At 44.9% G+C, this 15,473-nt stretch overlaps 1 protein-coding gene and 1 non-coding gene across 7 annotated transcripts in view; one reads left to right on the top strand and one right to left on the bottom strand.

Moving 5' to 3' along the window:
* Positions 1-2,963: 2,963 nt before the first annotated feature.
* APBA1 (amyloid beta precursor protein binding family A member 1) overlaps positions 2,964-15,473 on the top strand; it is a 210,642-nt gene continuing 198,132 nt past the window's right edge. For 3 of the 6 annotated variants that reach the window (XM_064490260.1, XM_064490265.1, XM_064490264.1), the window contains exon 1: positions 2,965-3,143. The gene's annotated coding sequence lies outside the window, so the exon portion shown is untranslated. Of the gene's footprint in view, positions 3,144-3,523; positions 3,609-13,054; positions 13,109-15,473 lie in introns of those variants that run through there. The other 3 variants (XM_064490261.1, XM_064490262.1, XM_064490263.1) reach the window with 3 other exon arrangements.
* On the bottom strand, positions 8,354-8,429 carry TRNAG-ACC (transfer RNA glycine (anticodon ACC)). The gene has a single exon. It is a non-coding gene; the product is annotated as a tRNA-Gly (tRNA).

The following is a 15,473-nucleotide window of genomic DNA, read 5'->3' as shown; positions in this document are numbered from 1 at the left end:
GATCCACATGCAATGGTGGACAAAGCTTGAATTTCAACCCAAGCTACTTGGCACAGTGTCCATAGTATTGTTACCTGCTACAATGGCTGACAGGGTGCCAGAATTTTATATACTGGCTTCTGAAACATTGAACAGCAGTTCTGACCCTTTTAAAAAGTGAGTGAATACAAATATTTGAAGTGGCTTATAGGAATGCCTATAATAAAGTAGAAAAATAGCAATAAAGCAGGCACAGGAAAACCATAGATACAATATAAGAACAAGACCAGAGGAAGAGCTATGACACAGATATGAATGTCGTGTGGATCTACCCATTTCCTACAATGACCTGCAAATTTGGCCTGAGTTTCCTGCCAGCCAAGACACAAAGGGTAACATGAACACTTCAGACAATGTGTGTGCTTTCCATAAGGAATAGGCATCTCTGTGCTTTTATGGGAGGGTCAGGAGAAGAGGAGGGAGGGAGTTTTCAGGTGTGGATATTTGGTAACTAATTAGTGTTGGAGGTCTCTAAGCTGGCATTATAATAATGATTACTTTCCTTTATATGGCACTAAATACTTTGTAATTTCACATACTTTAATCTGCACAAAAACCCTGTGATGGAAGATTTGAGGAAAAGGTATTATATTATTAAAGAAATAATGTGTCTCTCATTCATGCATCAAGGAATTTTGCCTCAATGTACACACAAAAGTAGAAAATAAGCAGAGATTACTGAGCTAACAAACTAAATGACACAAAGTGTATCACAGAAAAGAGCTCCTCACTCAGAACCTATATCCCCTTACTGAACCTGAAATTCTAACAAGATCAATTTCCTTCCTAAAACCACAGCATATTAAAAGTAACAAAAAAAAGGACTATTACAGAGAGGCAGTCTGAAAGGCCCCAAAACTGGTACATGTGAAAACAGAGGCACTAAAAACAAACAGAAGAGCAGTCAGTGTGAAAACTAAAACCCCTAAATACTCACCAGGTTTATAAGCAGGGGTGTGTCATGGGCTCAGAGTCTTTCTGTCCTGGACCCTAACCCTCCATGAATCACTTCTTCACAGAGCTACCTCGCCCATCTTTCAGTAACTGAAATGTGATCATGATCACTGACTCCCAGCTCTTACAGACTTTCAGTGACCTTCTCACAAGATAAAATCCTTATTTTAAAAGGCCTACAAGTTTCTACAGGTTCTGGCCACAGCTGCCTGCCTCTCCAGCCCAGTCTGGGTGGGCTTCTATACGTTTCCTTCTACCTGGAAGTGTCTCAGTGCTGCCTATCCTGGGCAACCTGAAAGGTTATTTCCCTGGAAAGTCTCATCCAATCCTGGGGTCTAGATTAGGTTTCCCTGTGAACCCTAGCACCCTTGCACTTGAGAGTTGATCACAGTTGCACTTATTATTCTGACTGTTTAATACCTGTTTCCTCCCTCGTACTGTGAGCTCAGGAAGAACAAGGACCTTGTCTGGAATACATGTCGAATAAATACTGGAAAAAAAAAGGTAAGTATGTAATGTCGATACACCTTCCTAGTATATATTTCAATTTCAATTTTACTAAAAGATCTTTTTGAGGAGAGGTAAGCTATTGCTTGCTTTGTTAAAGCAAAAAAAAAAAATCATCATGGAGTAGAATGCAAGGTCATATAAACTTTATAGCTAAAACACAAGACTTCAAGAATGCTTCAGGCTACATCCCCAGATTTTTCTGGAGGCACTGTGCTTACAATAATACGGAAAAACGGTGTGGTAAAAGATCCCTTTCCCAAAGGATCTGGATAACCAAGGCTTCATTTTACTAGATGAGAATATGTGCATGAAGATGGCTTTGCAAACGATAAGGCTTTGTGCAAATATAATTTCATATTACTGAGAAACCTGTGAAGAGGGGAAACAATTTCGCTCATATACACTGCCAATTACAGGTGAGGCTGGCGCCAGAACCCAGGTCTCCTGAGGCCTGTCCATCCCACTGCTTTTCATTAACACACAGCACCTGCCACCTGGTCCCTGCTGCAAAAGTCCCCTCCCGTCCTCCCTCTGTCAGGTTTATCTGGGGCTGATGCCCTCAGCCAGGCTCAAATACACTAAATTCTGACCAACCAGAATAGAGAAGCGGGTAGAAAAACTAAGCCGAGCATCTCCCGGCATCATAATCCAGAGGCTTTCCGCTCTTCCTGCAGGACTGGGCAGTTCCCTTCCAGGGCTGCAAAGGCGGCCAGCTTCGCTCCCGCCCAAACCCGAGAGGCTCTCCCCCTAGCGGCCACAACGCAGGTCTGCAGCGCGTTCCAGAGACACCGGCACCCCCTTTTCTGAGGGGGTCTTGTGCGCCGGCCGGGCCGCTAAGTGCAAGCAGCATTTAAGGGCCAAGAGAAGCGGGAAAACTCGGTAGTAACTCAGCAGAGGGAACAGCCCGCGGGAGCCGAAGCCGCGGCCCGGCTTCGTGGTCCCGCAGCGCGGCCTGTTCCTGCCCGCAGAGGTTGGCCAGGGCCGCTGCTGAGGGAACACGGGACCCCTCTGGGCTTCCGCCGAAGAGGCAGCCGCATTTGCCGCTCCGTGAGCTCGGCCCGCAGCCGCGGTCAGGGAAGCTCCAGCGGGTCCCGCGCACGCCAGGACGCACCTGACCGAGCCGGGACGCGAAGGGCGGCGAGAGGTGGCAGCGACCCACACGCCCACCCGCGCCGGGACTGGGGCGCTTCAGAGGCGGCGGGAGGAGGACGCCGCCCAGCTGCTTCGGGCTCGCGCGCCGCGGGTGCGCGCGGGTGGGCGTGGGAGACAGGGGCGCTCCTAGCACGCGGCGTGCGCGCGTCCCCTCCCACCCCCCACCACGGGCGCCCTCCCTCTCCAGCCGGCCGGCTCGGCCCGGCGCGCGTCACGAGGGGCGGGCGGGAGGGTGGGGAGAAGGGGGTGGGGCCGCTGGACCGGAGGGGCCCGAGCGGCGGCTGCAGAGCAGTAGCCGGAGCTGGGCGAGGGCGGCTGCGGTCGCGGTGGCGGCGACGGCGGTGGCGGCGGCGGCGGCGGCGGCGGGAGAAGATGGTGGCGCTGGAGGTAGGAGCGTCTGGAGTGGAGCTTTATTCCCAGGCTTGGCACCAACGTTGTCATTAGCGTTGCCTGCTCCCGCGGGCCCGCGGACCCAGCTGTCAAGCAAGGTACCACCGCCAGGGAGGGGTGGGTGAATGGAGGGGGGTCCCCGGCGCTGATGCTGCCTTCGACGGAGCCCCGGTCTTCGCCGAAGGGCGCCCTCGGGCGCGAGAGGGGCTGCAAGGAACAATAGTGCGGATGAGAGGGGACAGCCGGCGACATACAGGGGGAAGTGCCTTTAGCCATCAAGCTAACGGGGCGGGGGAAGGGGCCGTTGAGGATAGGGACGACTGGTGTCCGGTGCGCGCTGAGATGCGGTGCTTTGAGGGCAACGGCGGGCCTGATAGTCATGGCAGGAGTGAGTGAGTGTGTGTGTGCGTGCGTGCGTGCGTGTGTGTGTGTGTAAGTAAAAGGTAGAGCCAAAGGGATGAGGATGGCGGACCGAAGGTGTTGGGGGATGACATTTCCAGGAATCCCCGCTAGGATCCCTCAGCTCTCTCGGCTGCCTCTCCGGGAGAAAGAGTGTGTTGATGGTAAGGATCAAGTGTGCAGGATGCACTTGGTGTGTGAGTGTGGAGGGAGGCAGTGGGGTGGGTACGGATTTGTAAAATCCCATGTGTGTGAATCTGTGTATGTGTGTGTGTGCTGGTGTGATTGTATCCACTCTCCCCAAACTGCTCTCCAGACCCAGAGATCTGCTGGTGCCCTGACTTGCTGTCACCCGCTGACTGTGGGACAGTGTTCGTTATTCCTACCCTGCAACTCTGAGTTCAGCCTCTGTTCTGCTTCTGCCTGTGGATGGCTGGGTGTAGGGATTCTCACTTTCTCTCACTTCCCCCTTTTTTCACATGTCTCTTGACATGGGGATGTGGAAGTGTGCATGTGGCTTTGGGCACATGGCAGGGAAATAGGATAATGGTTACCGTTTCTGGGCTTACTGGTGTCCAGGTTTTGAAGGGACCTTCCATCCTGTGATACTTCTCTCCTCAGCCTCTTTTCCGTCGGGGGTCTTAGATGCCCTGACTCTGCAGTTTCTATTGTTTATCTCTTGTCTGACCTGAAGGAGAAGGGTCTTTAACGGCCACATCCCTCTCTCTGCCCCCACAACTTTGAATGTCAGCCAGACCTTCTCCTTCCACATTTAAACACTGGAAATCTTATGGCTGAAGAATATGATCTTCATGTTGGTTCTGGTAGAATGAACTCTGGAGGTGTGTATAAGAGATGGGGGCCAGTATTTGAAAGAAGAAAAGGATCGTACTGAGAAATGTTTGGTACCCTCCTTGGTCAGCGTCATGCAAGCAGGGCGTTTTCCTTAGGAAAAGGGACACTTTATTTCTCCTGTGGTGATATCGACTCTTCCAGCTTTCACAATGGCCAGGTGGTGCCCTGTCTCGTTTGGAAACTGAAATCCCTCAAGACCCGTGGTGATGGGGTCCCAGATCAGTGAGTCTGCTTTCCAAGCCAATGTAGCCTGCTCATAGAGAATCTGGAAAATGTCAGGCTGGCAATAAGTCACCCAGTGGGAGCTGGGACACAGAACTGCATCCCGAGTCTATAGCTGTTTAATTGTCTCTGCGTGATAAAGATAGGCTTGTGTAGGGCTGGGGAGAGAGGGAGGGGAAGGGAGATAGCATATTCATATGTGTGTCCACTGCAGTTTGACTCCTCAGCTCCTGTGTTCTTCCTACGGTATGTATAGGAATGAAGGCACCTTTACACTTAATATCTTGATATGTCTTTATTGAAATGTTATGAGACTAGATCAACCTGCTTTAAACCTGTTTTAAAGTCGTAACACCTTAAATTCTACTGCATTGCTGTCAGAATCCAAACTGGCTGCCCTGGTCCTCTTGAAAAGCCAGTAGCAATCATAGCTACACAAGTAAGTATACAACACGCTGGCATTAGAGGTTTCTTTCTCTTTTAAAAATTTTTGTTTTGTTTTGGCAGAGGTTGCATTGAAAATAATAGAGTTAGAATTGTCCACATATATGTTTTTTTTCTTACCATTTATCTTCTCTTAATTAATGGTGATCTGTAGACCAGTTTCCCTTGAAGCTGTGAACATTAAATTTCCCCATGTCCTTCAAGTCAAGCCTTCTAAAATTTTAATGTGAGGTTGTTGGATTGCATCCAAGATTTAAGGATAGATTTATAAAAATGAATTTTGAATCTTATTTCCTTACTCTTTTAATTCTGCCAATTTCTTTCTGAGAAAAGTATTTTGGAATGTAAAAGGCATTCTAAGAGGTTTTGGCTTTTAAAAAAAAAGTTGTCATCTTTGTATTTGCAAGTAAAATCCAGAGATGTAAATGTCTTGCAAGAAAGTTTAAGAATATTAGAAATTACCAAGGTAAATAAACTGTTTAGAAAAAGAATAATTGTTCAGTAGCGCAATTGATGACTCAGGAATGAATGATTTCCTTTCCAGTATAACTGTGATAATTTTTAAAATGCAATACCTAACTTTCTAAAGATTGGACTGTTAAGGTTAATGATACAATTTGAATCCTGTAATTCAGTTTGTACCTTGTACCTGTAACAAGCCATTGTTTTACATGGATGCATTTTCTTCACTTAAAGGAGTATTAATTCTTTTCTTTCCCATTATTGGTCTCTTAATTTGTTTTTTGGAAGACTTGGGAATAAAAGACATTTGAAAAATGACCCATGGGGCCAAAATAAATAAATAGCAGTATCATGGGGAGGTGGGACTTCTATCCTACAAGATGGGAAGAGTAACTGTTAAAGCTGAGAGCATTTCAAGCAGTAAAATTCAAAGTTAACCCTTTGGGTTGCAATCATTAGTTTACGAATATTTGTTAGTTGTCTACTACATCTTAGACCCTGTATGCCTTTGGATAGGGTTTGGGAAATGTTATGAGGGCTGGAGATTTGAAGACTAAGGAGACATAGATCCTGCCCAGAGGAAGTTCATGGCTTGGAGGGAGAGACAGGGCATGCATGTAACTAACTGAAGAGTGGTGGAAAATGGTTAAGTGCTGGAAAAGCAATATGCTTGCAGAGCTGTAGGAGTTCACAGGATACAGCAATGACTTCAAAAGGAAGAATCAAGAAAGAGTCTATGGAATAGGGAGCCTTTGAGCTAAGATGTGCATAGGTGGAATTTCGGCTGCCAGGGGAGGAAGGGTATATTTGAGGGGGAAACAGCATAGCAAAAGCCTGGTGGTGGGAAGTGTGTGTCCATACAGGGAACGGAATGGTGTGTTTGTGTCCATTATTTCTCAATAAAGCTAGGAGGGGAAAATGAATGGTATACTTTGGCTGGAGTGCAGGAGATGCCCAGAGATGTAAAGAGAAAGAAGGTAAGAAAGATAGGGTCATTCACGGTTGTGGGGCAACTTTTGTAGGGATTTTATTTAGTAACTACCAGGGAGCCTTGGAAGGTTTCTGAGGAGGAGGGTTGACAGGACCAGAACTGTGCTTTGGAAAGGGTTATAATCTTGTAGCATTGTGTTGGATGTAATGCAGTGAGGAGAGACTGGCAGTAGGGAGACCAGTTAGACTTTATTGTCATACTAGGGGTAAGAGGAAATGAGGCAGTGGGAGTGAAGAGGAGAGGGCGGACTCAAGAGAAAGGATACAGGAATAATCTGAACACGGAGCAGGGAAGTCAAAGGTCATCGTCAGGCTCAGCCAACAGAATGATTATGTCATTGTCAGGAAGGAGCTTGAGGAGAGAATGAGGAAGAGGGGGAAAAAGAAGTTTCATTTTTAGGCATGAGAGTTTTGTCCAAATGAACAAACTACAATACCGATGTAGGTCTTCGAGAAAGGTTAGAGCTATGAAGAGAGATTTGTAAGTCATCTACTTAAGAGCAATTTTCATGTCTCAGAGATGGCCAGTAAAGAAAATGGAGCACAAAGAGGCAAAGGATAAGGGTAGGATCCTTGGGAGGTAGTCTTTGCATTGGAGGGGAAAAGAGAAAAAAGAGGATCTGAACAAGGGGCAGTTGTAGAAATGTCGTGGCAGTAGTTTGGTGTCATGGGAGCTGGGAAAGGTGAGGGAGCCCCTGTCATTCATACAGCACACTCCAAGGTGGAGAAGGGGCAGTGAAGGAAGAGCCATTGGATTTGACTCCTGGCTTTCTTTGACTTTCTCTGAGGTGGGTGGAGATGGCAGCCAGGCTGTGAGGGCTTGGAGAGTAGGGGGTGACGCATATGAAAGCAGTGAGGACAGACTTCCTTTTTAATGAAGTGGGGTGGTGAGGAGGGAGAGAGAGTTTGATACATCAAAGGTAGGGCAAAGTGCAGGGAAAGTAATGCTTTAGTATAGGAAGACCTGAGCCAACTTTATAAGTGGAAAAGAATCCATTAAAGGGAAGAGAGATTGAAAGTGTAAGGGAGAGGCCAAACTGATGGGATGGATCTTCAAGAAGATGGGAGTATACTGCATGAACGCAAAGGAAGGACTCCTTGGAGGCAGAAGCATGGGCACTTTGAGGTAGAAAGAAAGGAGTTTGGCCACAGTCTTCTAAGTAAAGTCAAAGAGAGGTGGGCAGGTTGAGGTCATGAGTAGAACACTGACGACTTGGACTGTGTGCTGTGGAAATGTAGCAGTCAGTCAATTAGGGGTGAATAAAAGATCCTCACCCAGCTGTGAGGGTCTCCTGTGTTTGGAGAGCATGAAGTTGTGCTGGAACCAGTTAGCTTATATAATTAGAGCTTGACAACTACTTGTGTAAGTTTTGTAATAGTGAGCATTAAATGTTGTTAAATACAGTGGTTCCTCCTTCCCTTAAACTCAATGAAAAGAGAAAAGTATTTACTTTTAAAATTAGCTAAATAAAAGATTCCATCTGAAGTGTTTCCCGTGACTATTCTCTCTAAGGGATTGCTGGCTTCAATAAATAAAACATGATAAAATAATGGGAAAGAACATCTTTAGAAAAGATGAGCCTTTCCCATCTGTAACGGCAGGACGTGGCAAAAGAATCAACACCGTACCCATCAGAAGCACTCAATAAATATTCATCTCATGAATACATGAATAAATTAAAATTTTTTTTTAGTAAAGTAAGTGCAGTATCTAAGACCTAAAATTTCAGAATTTTTTTCCTATTTACACCAAGGACATTGAATGAGTTGTATTACATGGCCTATTCAACTTTATGATAGAATTAAAACTTTTATTTATTCATACCTGCTACATACATTGAAGCTTTTTTTTAATTTATTTTATTTATTGTTTTATTTTGGGGGGGTAATTAGGTTATTTATTTATTTATTTATTTATTTATTTATTTACTTATAATGGGGGTCCTGGGGGTTGAACCCAGGACCTTGTGCATGGTAGGCACACACTCTGCCACTGAGCTATAACCTCCCCCTACACTGAAGCTTTAGAAAAGTTTTTTCACAAAATAATTTTGTACCCTTTAGACCCTTGAGTTACAGGGTCATGTCATGACTCCATACGAGCTTACAGAAACTCACCTGTGGGGGTTCTAATGATTTGGGGGTTCTAATGATGAAGTCATTTATTCATTTCTTCAACAAATGTTCTCTGAGGACCTTTTCTCTGCCATTCACCGTTCTTGGTGCGAGGGATACAGCAGCGGGGAAATGTCCCTACTACTACTGACCTTTTAGTGGGAGGAGATTAAAAGAATAAATAAACAAATATACAATATGTCAGGTGGTGCTGAGCACTATGAAGAAGAAAGCAAGGAAGGAACAGTGTGGTCATGTCACTGGGGTAATGGAGGTTGCTGTTATTTTGTGTAGGGTGTTCAGGGAAGGCCTTGAGCAGAGAGAGCTTAAAGAGGTGAAAGAATGAGCCATGCAGATATTTAAGGGAAGCACCTTCTAGGCAGAGAATGTCAGGAGCAGAGAGCCTGAGGTGGGCATGTGCTTCGCATGACCAAGGAAGCCTCCCTGGTTTCCTTGCTCCACCTGGCCGAGTCGTCGTATCACACATCGATGGCATGGTCACCTAGGGACCCTGCAATGCGATGCTTTGCCTCTCAGTACTGAATCAGTCGCCCATAAGGCTGCATCACCATGTACCACATTTCGGCTGACCTATGGGTGAGTCATGCTGGGTTTATAAAAAGATACATGTCCTCAATCAAACATTGAAATTAAAAGACTTGAAGAGTGGCTCTGAGTAGTGATGAAAACTAGTGAGCTGGAAGTAGGCCCTCCTTGGAAGTGCCACATCACTCTTCTGCCGCCTGAATCCTCTTTAGTTATAGGGTTCCTTTCCTTCTTCCGTATGTCATGTCTCATTCTCAAGCCTAGGGTCTTTGAAACTAGAACTATATTTTGTTCATCTGGGCATACTCTACAACCCCTAGAAAAACTCTTTGCATTAATAAGGGATCATCAAATACTCATTGCAAGGAATGGGTGAGACATTGCCAAAGATCTGAGCAATTCAGGAGTAAAGAATGAGGGTAAGGCTCTTTCACCTTGATTTCTGCAGACAGCCGTTTTTCAAAGAGGACACAGAGTCACCACAGTATGCTAAGTAGTTTATGCACACGGGGCCTGAGACGAGGACTTGGGTACAAGTAGTCTGTTTGGGAAGTGATCCCAAGAAGCACATGTGAAAGAGTGGAGGAGGGAATGAGACAGGGAAGAAAGGAAAACCAGTCAGAGGCAGGCTCATGAGCAGATTGCCATTGTGGGCAGTGGAGGCTCCATTCTTTACGATTGTCCACCAAGCAGTGGGGATACTGGGATGTTTATCCACCATTTAATGCGCGGGACACTGAGTCTCCAGCTCTTTAGTGCTGCCAGTACAAGCCTGAGCAAGCTTTGGAGGCACCAGGGAAAGCCCTTGGGTAGCTAGGCAGAGAGGCAGAGCGGGCGGGAGGTGGGAAGCCGGCAGTGTGCAGGACAACTGTCTATCTGAGCTACAGGTGGCCTCGGAAGTGGGCTGAGGGGACATGAGGCAGTGCAGCAACAGCCTCTGTTCCACATGGCCCAGGGGCAGCACAGAGAGTTTTTCACAGATGAGCATTTGTTTGATAGCAGTTACTGGTATTTTATTTCAGGAATTTTAATGTATTGCAACAGCTGTTCATGTTCACTCACAAGCCAACTATTGACAATCCTCAATTATCTGGGATGCAGATAACCATAAATGCCCGTGTGTAAGGTACCCTCGATTATGAGGTAGTCCCCAGTTTTCCAACAAGACGGGTTTTTAAAAGGCTTTATAGCAACTTGAATATGCACATTTTAGGGATATAGATAAAGTATGAAATATCTGCTTATTTATTAATGTACTTGCATATATTTTAAGTCACATTATATAAAATCAGTAATTAAAAAAATGTGACATTCTTCTACTTTCACATTTTACAAAACCATTTATTCAAATGCTCCTTTGACTTCAGTCTTTTTCATCACTAGGCTACTTTTGGCATATTCATTTCTATCTAGCTAGCTTGAAATATAGTACTTCTTGAATTTCCATATGATGCTGCCGCTGCAGACTTAATTCCAAGGCCTGTGTGCCCATTCACATAGCATAAGAACAGTTGTCTTTTTCTTTCCTTCCTGTAGGTGTGTGTTAGTGATCTCCACAACCTGGCACTTCTGCATGACTTGTATAGGGACATCCACTATGAGCAGTGGTGAAGGAACAGTTACTTAAACTGACGTTAAAGTCTTGGCCCCCTTCATTCATCCACTTATCTATCCTGTTTCAATCCTGTGACTTCCGTAAGCATCCCTATGTAGAATTAACTGCCATTGTTTCAGGCCACCTTCTCCAAATAGTTCTCAAGTAACCTCTGAAACGTACATCTCCTTTTCATAAAATCCCCAGTCTTATCAGGTAAATGTTTTTGACATGGTTTCTCCCTTTAAAATCAGTTGCCATCACATCCAGCATTAATGAATTGCTTGACTTCTAGTCCTGCTATCTTGGAGATAATAGGCTTTTTGCTTTTTGGCATTCAGAAGAGAGTAATTGAGAGAATGCTTTATAATATGGGAGACTGGATATGGAGTTAAGCACAAGGTGACTTTCTCTCCTCTGAAATTTAATTTTGGGGGAACTAAAAATCTCATCTTATTTTTGTACATGCAAAGTGATCATAGGAGGTTGTTGAGGTATGGTGGTGGTAAAACCATAACTACCCACTAAGTTTCCTCTCCAGCCTCCTCCTCTTCTGCTCCATGGTGGATTAATTAGTGTGGAAAAAATACAGCAATGATTTTGTTTCATGAAGCAGGTGATCAGCTGTCATTCTGAACAATATAATCATTTACGTTTCTGACTTGATGCATTTTATATTCCCAAGATCAATTCTGTATTCATTGACTTTATTTTAAAGAAGAGGTATACTTGACAACATGTGCATAAATCCTATTTCCTGTAAATTGTAGCACATCTTAAATGCAGAGGAAGAGCTGGTCATATAAAGAAATTCCACTTAACGAGAACAATTACCCCCTCACGTGGCTCTTCAATGAATTAGGATTTTCATCCTAGACTTACCTACACACTCTATTTCAGTGCCTTTAAACTTGTTTGACCGTGATTCCTCAGGAGAATACAGTTTACATCATAGCCTAGCAATATAGATGAGTGTGTGTAAACACACACACCTGCACGTGCATGCACAAACATATCACTGAAACAAAACTTGTCCTTTATTATACATAATGCACTTGGATATTTTCTGTTCTATTCTGTGTGGTTGCCAACCCACTAAACTAATTTCAGCACTCATGGGTCCTGACATGCAGTTTAAGAAATGCTGTTCTGTTGTATCACAACCATCAGAAGAGTGCTTATTTTCTTATTGTGGGAAACAATTTCACATCAGAGTTTGTAAAATTTGTTTCACATCATTAGCATATTTGGATATTTGGTGGTGTGGGTGTATGATGTCACAATAATACTAAAGGGAAACTTTATTTTTGAGTTGCTGCTTTATTTCCAAAAGAAGTAATTTTTAGCGTGGAAAATGGAAAGTGGAGTAAGATGAATGGATTGGTTTTTAAATCTAGCAGCTTTCCTAGGCTGGGTAAACCATGTCAAGTGCCTGGGCCCCCGACCTTGTCGCCAGACTGATCATCGCTCATGAGTCTGGCTAGTCTCTGTCCTGTCCTCCTTTCCTGCCTCTTTCCCAAGTCACTGTCCCCAAGCCCCAGGAGTTCTAGGTGTTCAGTTCAGTTACTTAATTCTCAATTTCAACCTAATATATTTCTTCCCAGATGTGAAACTAGTTTTCACACCCACTTCTCTTCCAAATAACTTGAAAGTACAAGAATCTTTTTTTTTTTCCTGAGCTAATACCTAGGAGATTTTTGTCCTAAAGGGGCTAGAATTTGTTCCACAGGTAGAATGTTTCCATAGTGTTGGGTGGAATGAACGTCTAACCTAGTCTGATGTTCAGGTGTGATTACACTCTTTATGGCTCTCCAGTTATCTAATGTAGGTACATGTCAACTCCGTTTTAAAGGCCCAATAGGTTCCCCATTCAGTGAATGAAAGCAGGTTCACATCATAGCTACAGAGCGCCAGGCACTGGGCTCAGCACTGTGCACAGGTGACTCACTTGCTTCTCATTAGATCTCACTCTTCATAACTGTATCAGGAGCAGACTTAGATTGTAGGTGGGACTTGAGGCTCTCAGACGTTCTCTCGGTGACTAAAGGACAGGGCAAGGGGGACTCACCGCAGGTCCAGGGGTAGGGGCAGGCCCCGACAGCTCCCAGTCCCCAAGTCTCCCTTGTCCTGGGGCCCAGCAGCAGCCCCCTGCCCCCCCCCCGTCTGCCCAGCTGGGCTCCCTTGTTTATGATGCCCTCGTCCCACGTGGGATGTCTGTATGTGTGTAGCTGTTGCACCAGCATTTCTTCAGTCTCTGCACCCTGGGGTGGAAAGGCTCAAGACAGAGGTACTATGGTGCTGCCAACATTGAACAAGTCTCTAGATTGGGCCAGCTATAAAAGGGGGTATGATGAAACCTGCCCTTCCCTTCTCTTCCCACAGTGGGCCGCTGGCTGAGAGGGGCAAATGAGAGATAAAGGGCTACAGGAAAGTGAGGTAGGTGTGTCACTTCCTTCATAATGACCTCGGGCAGAAGTGATGTCTCCCTCTTCTAAACCGGCGGTCGGCAAACTTTCTGCATAGGGCCAGATAGTAAATATGTTCTGCGGCCGAACAGTCTCCGTCGCATCTTCTCAGCTTTGCTGTTCTACTGCAAAGGCAGCTGCAGGCAACATGTAAACCAATGAGCAGGGCTGTACTCCAATAAAACTTTATTTAGGGGTGCTGAAATTTGAATTTTGTATCACTTTCGCTTGTCACAAAATTTTGATTCCTCTCTTCATTTTTTCCCCCCTGCCATTTAAAAATGTAAAAGCACTCCCAACTCCCAGGCAGTGGGCCAGATATGTCTCGTGGAACTTAGCTTGCTGACTCCTGGTGTAAATGCTCACAGCATCTTGTACCGTGTGTTAGCGAGCATCTCCAGTTCCCTTTGAACTACAGCAATGCATGCTCACTTTAGTCTATCCCTGTCTTGTTCTTCCAAAATATACACCCACCCATCAACATTTTTTTTGTCTCCTTTAGCACTAGGAGGCTAACAGCACATAGATACTCTGCACACATGTACACACGTATGTAGTATCTGCTGAATACGTATTTGTTGAATAAGTGGGAATAAGGAAATCTGTTGCTTTTCCATGTATCTTTCCATCTTTAAAAGAAACTCTGCCTATTGTCTAGTAAGCCTTTGGGAATGATTGAGTTAGCATTTCATAATTAAATTTAAGGACTCTAAGAATCATCCCCCCCCCCCCCCGCTATTAACCAAAAAAGGAAAAGAATGTCAGGGAAGAAGGAAGGGGAATCCAAACGGACAAAACAAAACCACCATTTCAGCATAAAAGGGGCTTATTAGAGAATAACTGAAGTGGCCAAACATTCAGCTTTGGTCCCTGGGGCTTTCTGTCACTGTAGGAGCTTGGAGGCTAAGTGCTTTGTGCCTCAGCTGCCAGCAGCCTTTTTTTAACTGTGCTTTCCCAAAAACTTGACTCAGGGGCCAGAACTCTGCATTTGGCTATGAATATAGAATGATAGAATGCACTTCATCTTTACATGTGTATTTGCTCTATCTTATCAACAAGTCACATCTCTTAAGAGCAAAACCTTGAACACAACTCCTGTTTTACTTCATAGGTGTATATGCTTGGGAGCAGAAGTATTAAGAAATATACAGATCTAGAATTTTCTCTCAAAATGAGGCGGACAGAAACTGGATGGTGGAATTACAGCAGTGTGTACATGTGTGCTATTTTTCCAAATCGTCTATGATGAGGATGTTACTGTTTTCTATCATAAAGAAATTACATATGTGTGTGTGCTTGTGTGTATATTTAAAGGGTGGGAAGAAAGGAATATGCTAGAGAATTGGAACTAAAATCCTGAATTAATATATACCCCTTACTCAAATTTGTTAAGGAAAAGAACAGTTAGGTCAGGTTTCACAAAAGCACTTATCTGTTTTAGTCTGCCAGAATATGTTAACCTGGAGAAAAGACCCACGGCTTGGTGTGGAAGAAACTATAAAGTGTGCTTTCGACTTGGCATAAATTGTTACTGCTCTGGTAGATGCTGTCTAGCCTTGAAGACAGAATGTTAAGCCAGTGTTAAAAGTGCATGTTACATTTGAATCCTGTGAGGTTTTTGAAGCCTGCTTGGGAAAGAATGGAGGCTGAGGGACTCAGGATTTTGTTCCCTGTTATGTCTGAGCTGCTCCCAGTGAGACACAACATACCATTTACTGGAGGTGCAAAGACTGTTTACAAAGTTACTCTCAGTGGATGGAGGCAGAGGGGGCGGAGTAGGGGGGACAGGCTTACCTGAGAACTGCAAGTTGGGGGGAGGTAATTATCCATCTGTCTGCAGTTTCTTGTCTGGAATGAGGCTCCCCTTGATGAAGTAAAGAGACTGTGCTTATGAAGGTGGATGATTAAGGCTTTGTTCATTATGTTATCTGCACAGTGACTCTTACCTTTTCTTCTTTTCCTGAGTTTAATTTTTTTCCTTTCTTACCACCCCCTCCTCCTCCTTTCTTTCACTTGGGGAATTTGCACTGGGCTTGTTTACATCTCATGACTTATTTGACTGGTTCCCTTCCATGCCAGAGGTCTTCAGGGAATGTCTTCATCATGGATTGTCCATTCATATTAGGGCTGTGACACCAAACATGTCCAGAGGTCTGTATTCATTGGCAGGGTTTGTAGAGGGCTTAGATTGGGCTCCCCAGAGCAGACACTGAGAAAAGGGTTGATATGTGCAGGCCCTGCTTTGTTAAGGAGATGCTCCCAGAGGAGACTGGGAAGGGAGGGGAGAAGCAGTCAAATAAGGGTGTGGTCTCAATGTCCCAAGGGCTGGGGAGCTC

This window comes from Camelus dromedarius, chromosome 10 (genome assembly GCF_036321535.1).
Source record: "Camelus dromedarius isolate mCamDro1 chromosome 10, mCamDro1.pat, whole genome shotgun sequence".
In the NCBI taxonomy this organism is placed as follows: Eukaryota; Metazoa; Chordata; class Mammalia; order Artiodactyla; family Camelidae; genus Camelus; species Camelus dromedarius.
This window is presented reverse-complemented; position numbering and strand designations above follow the sequence as displayed.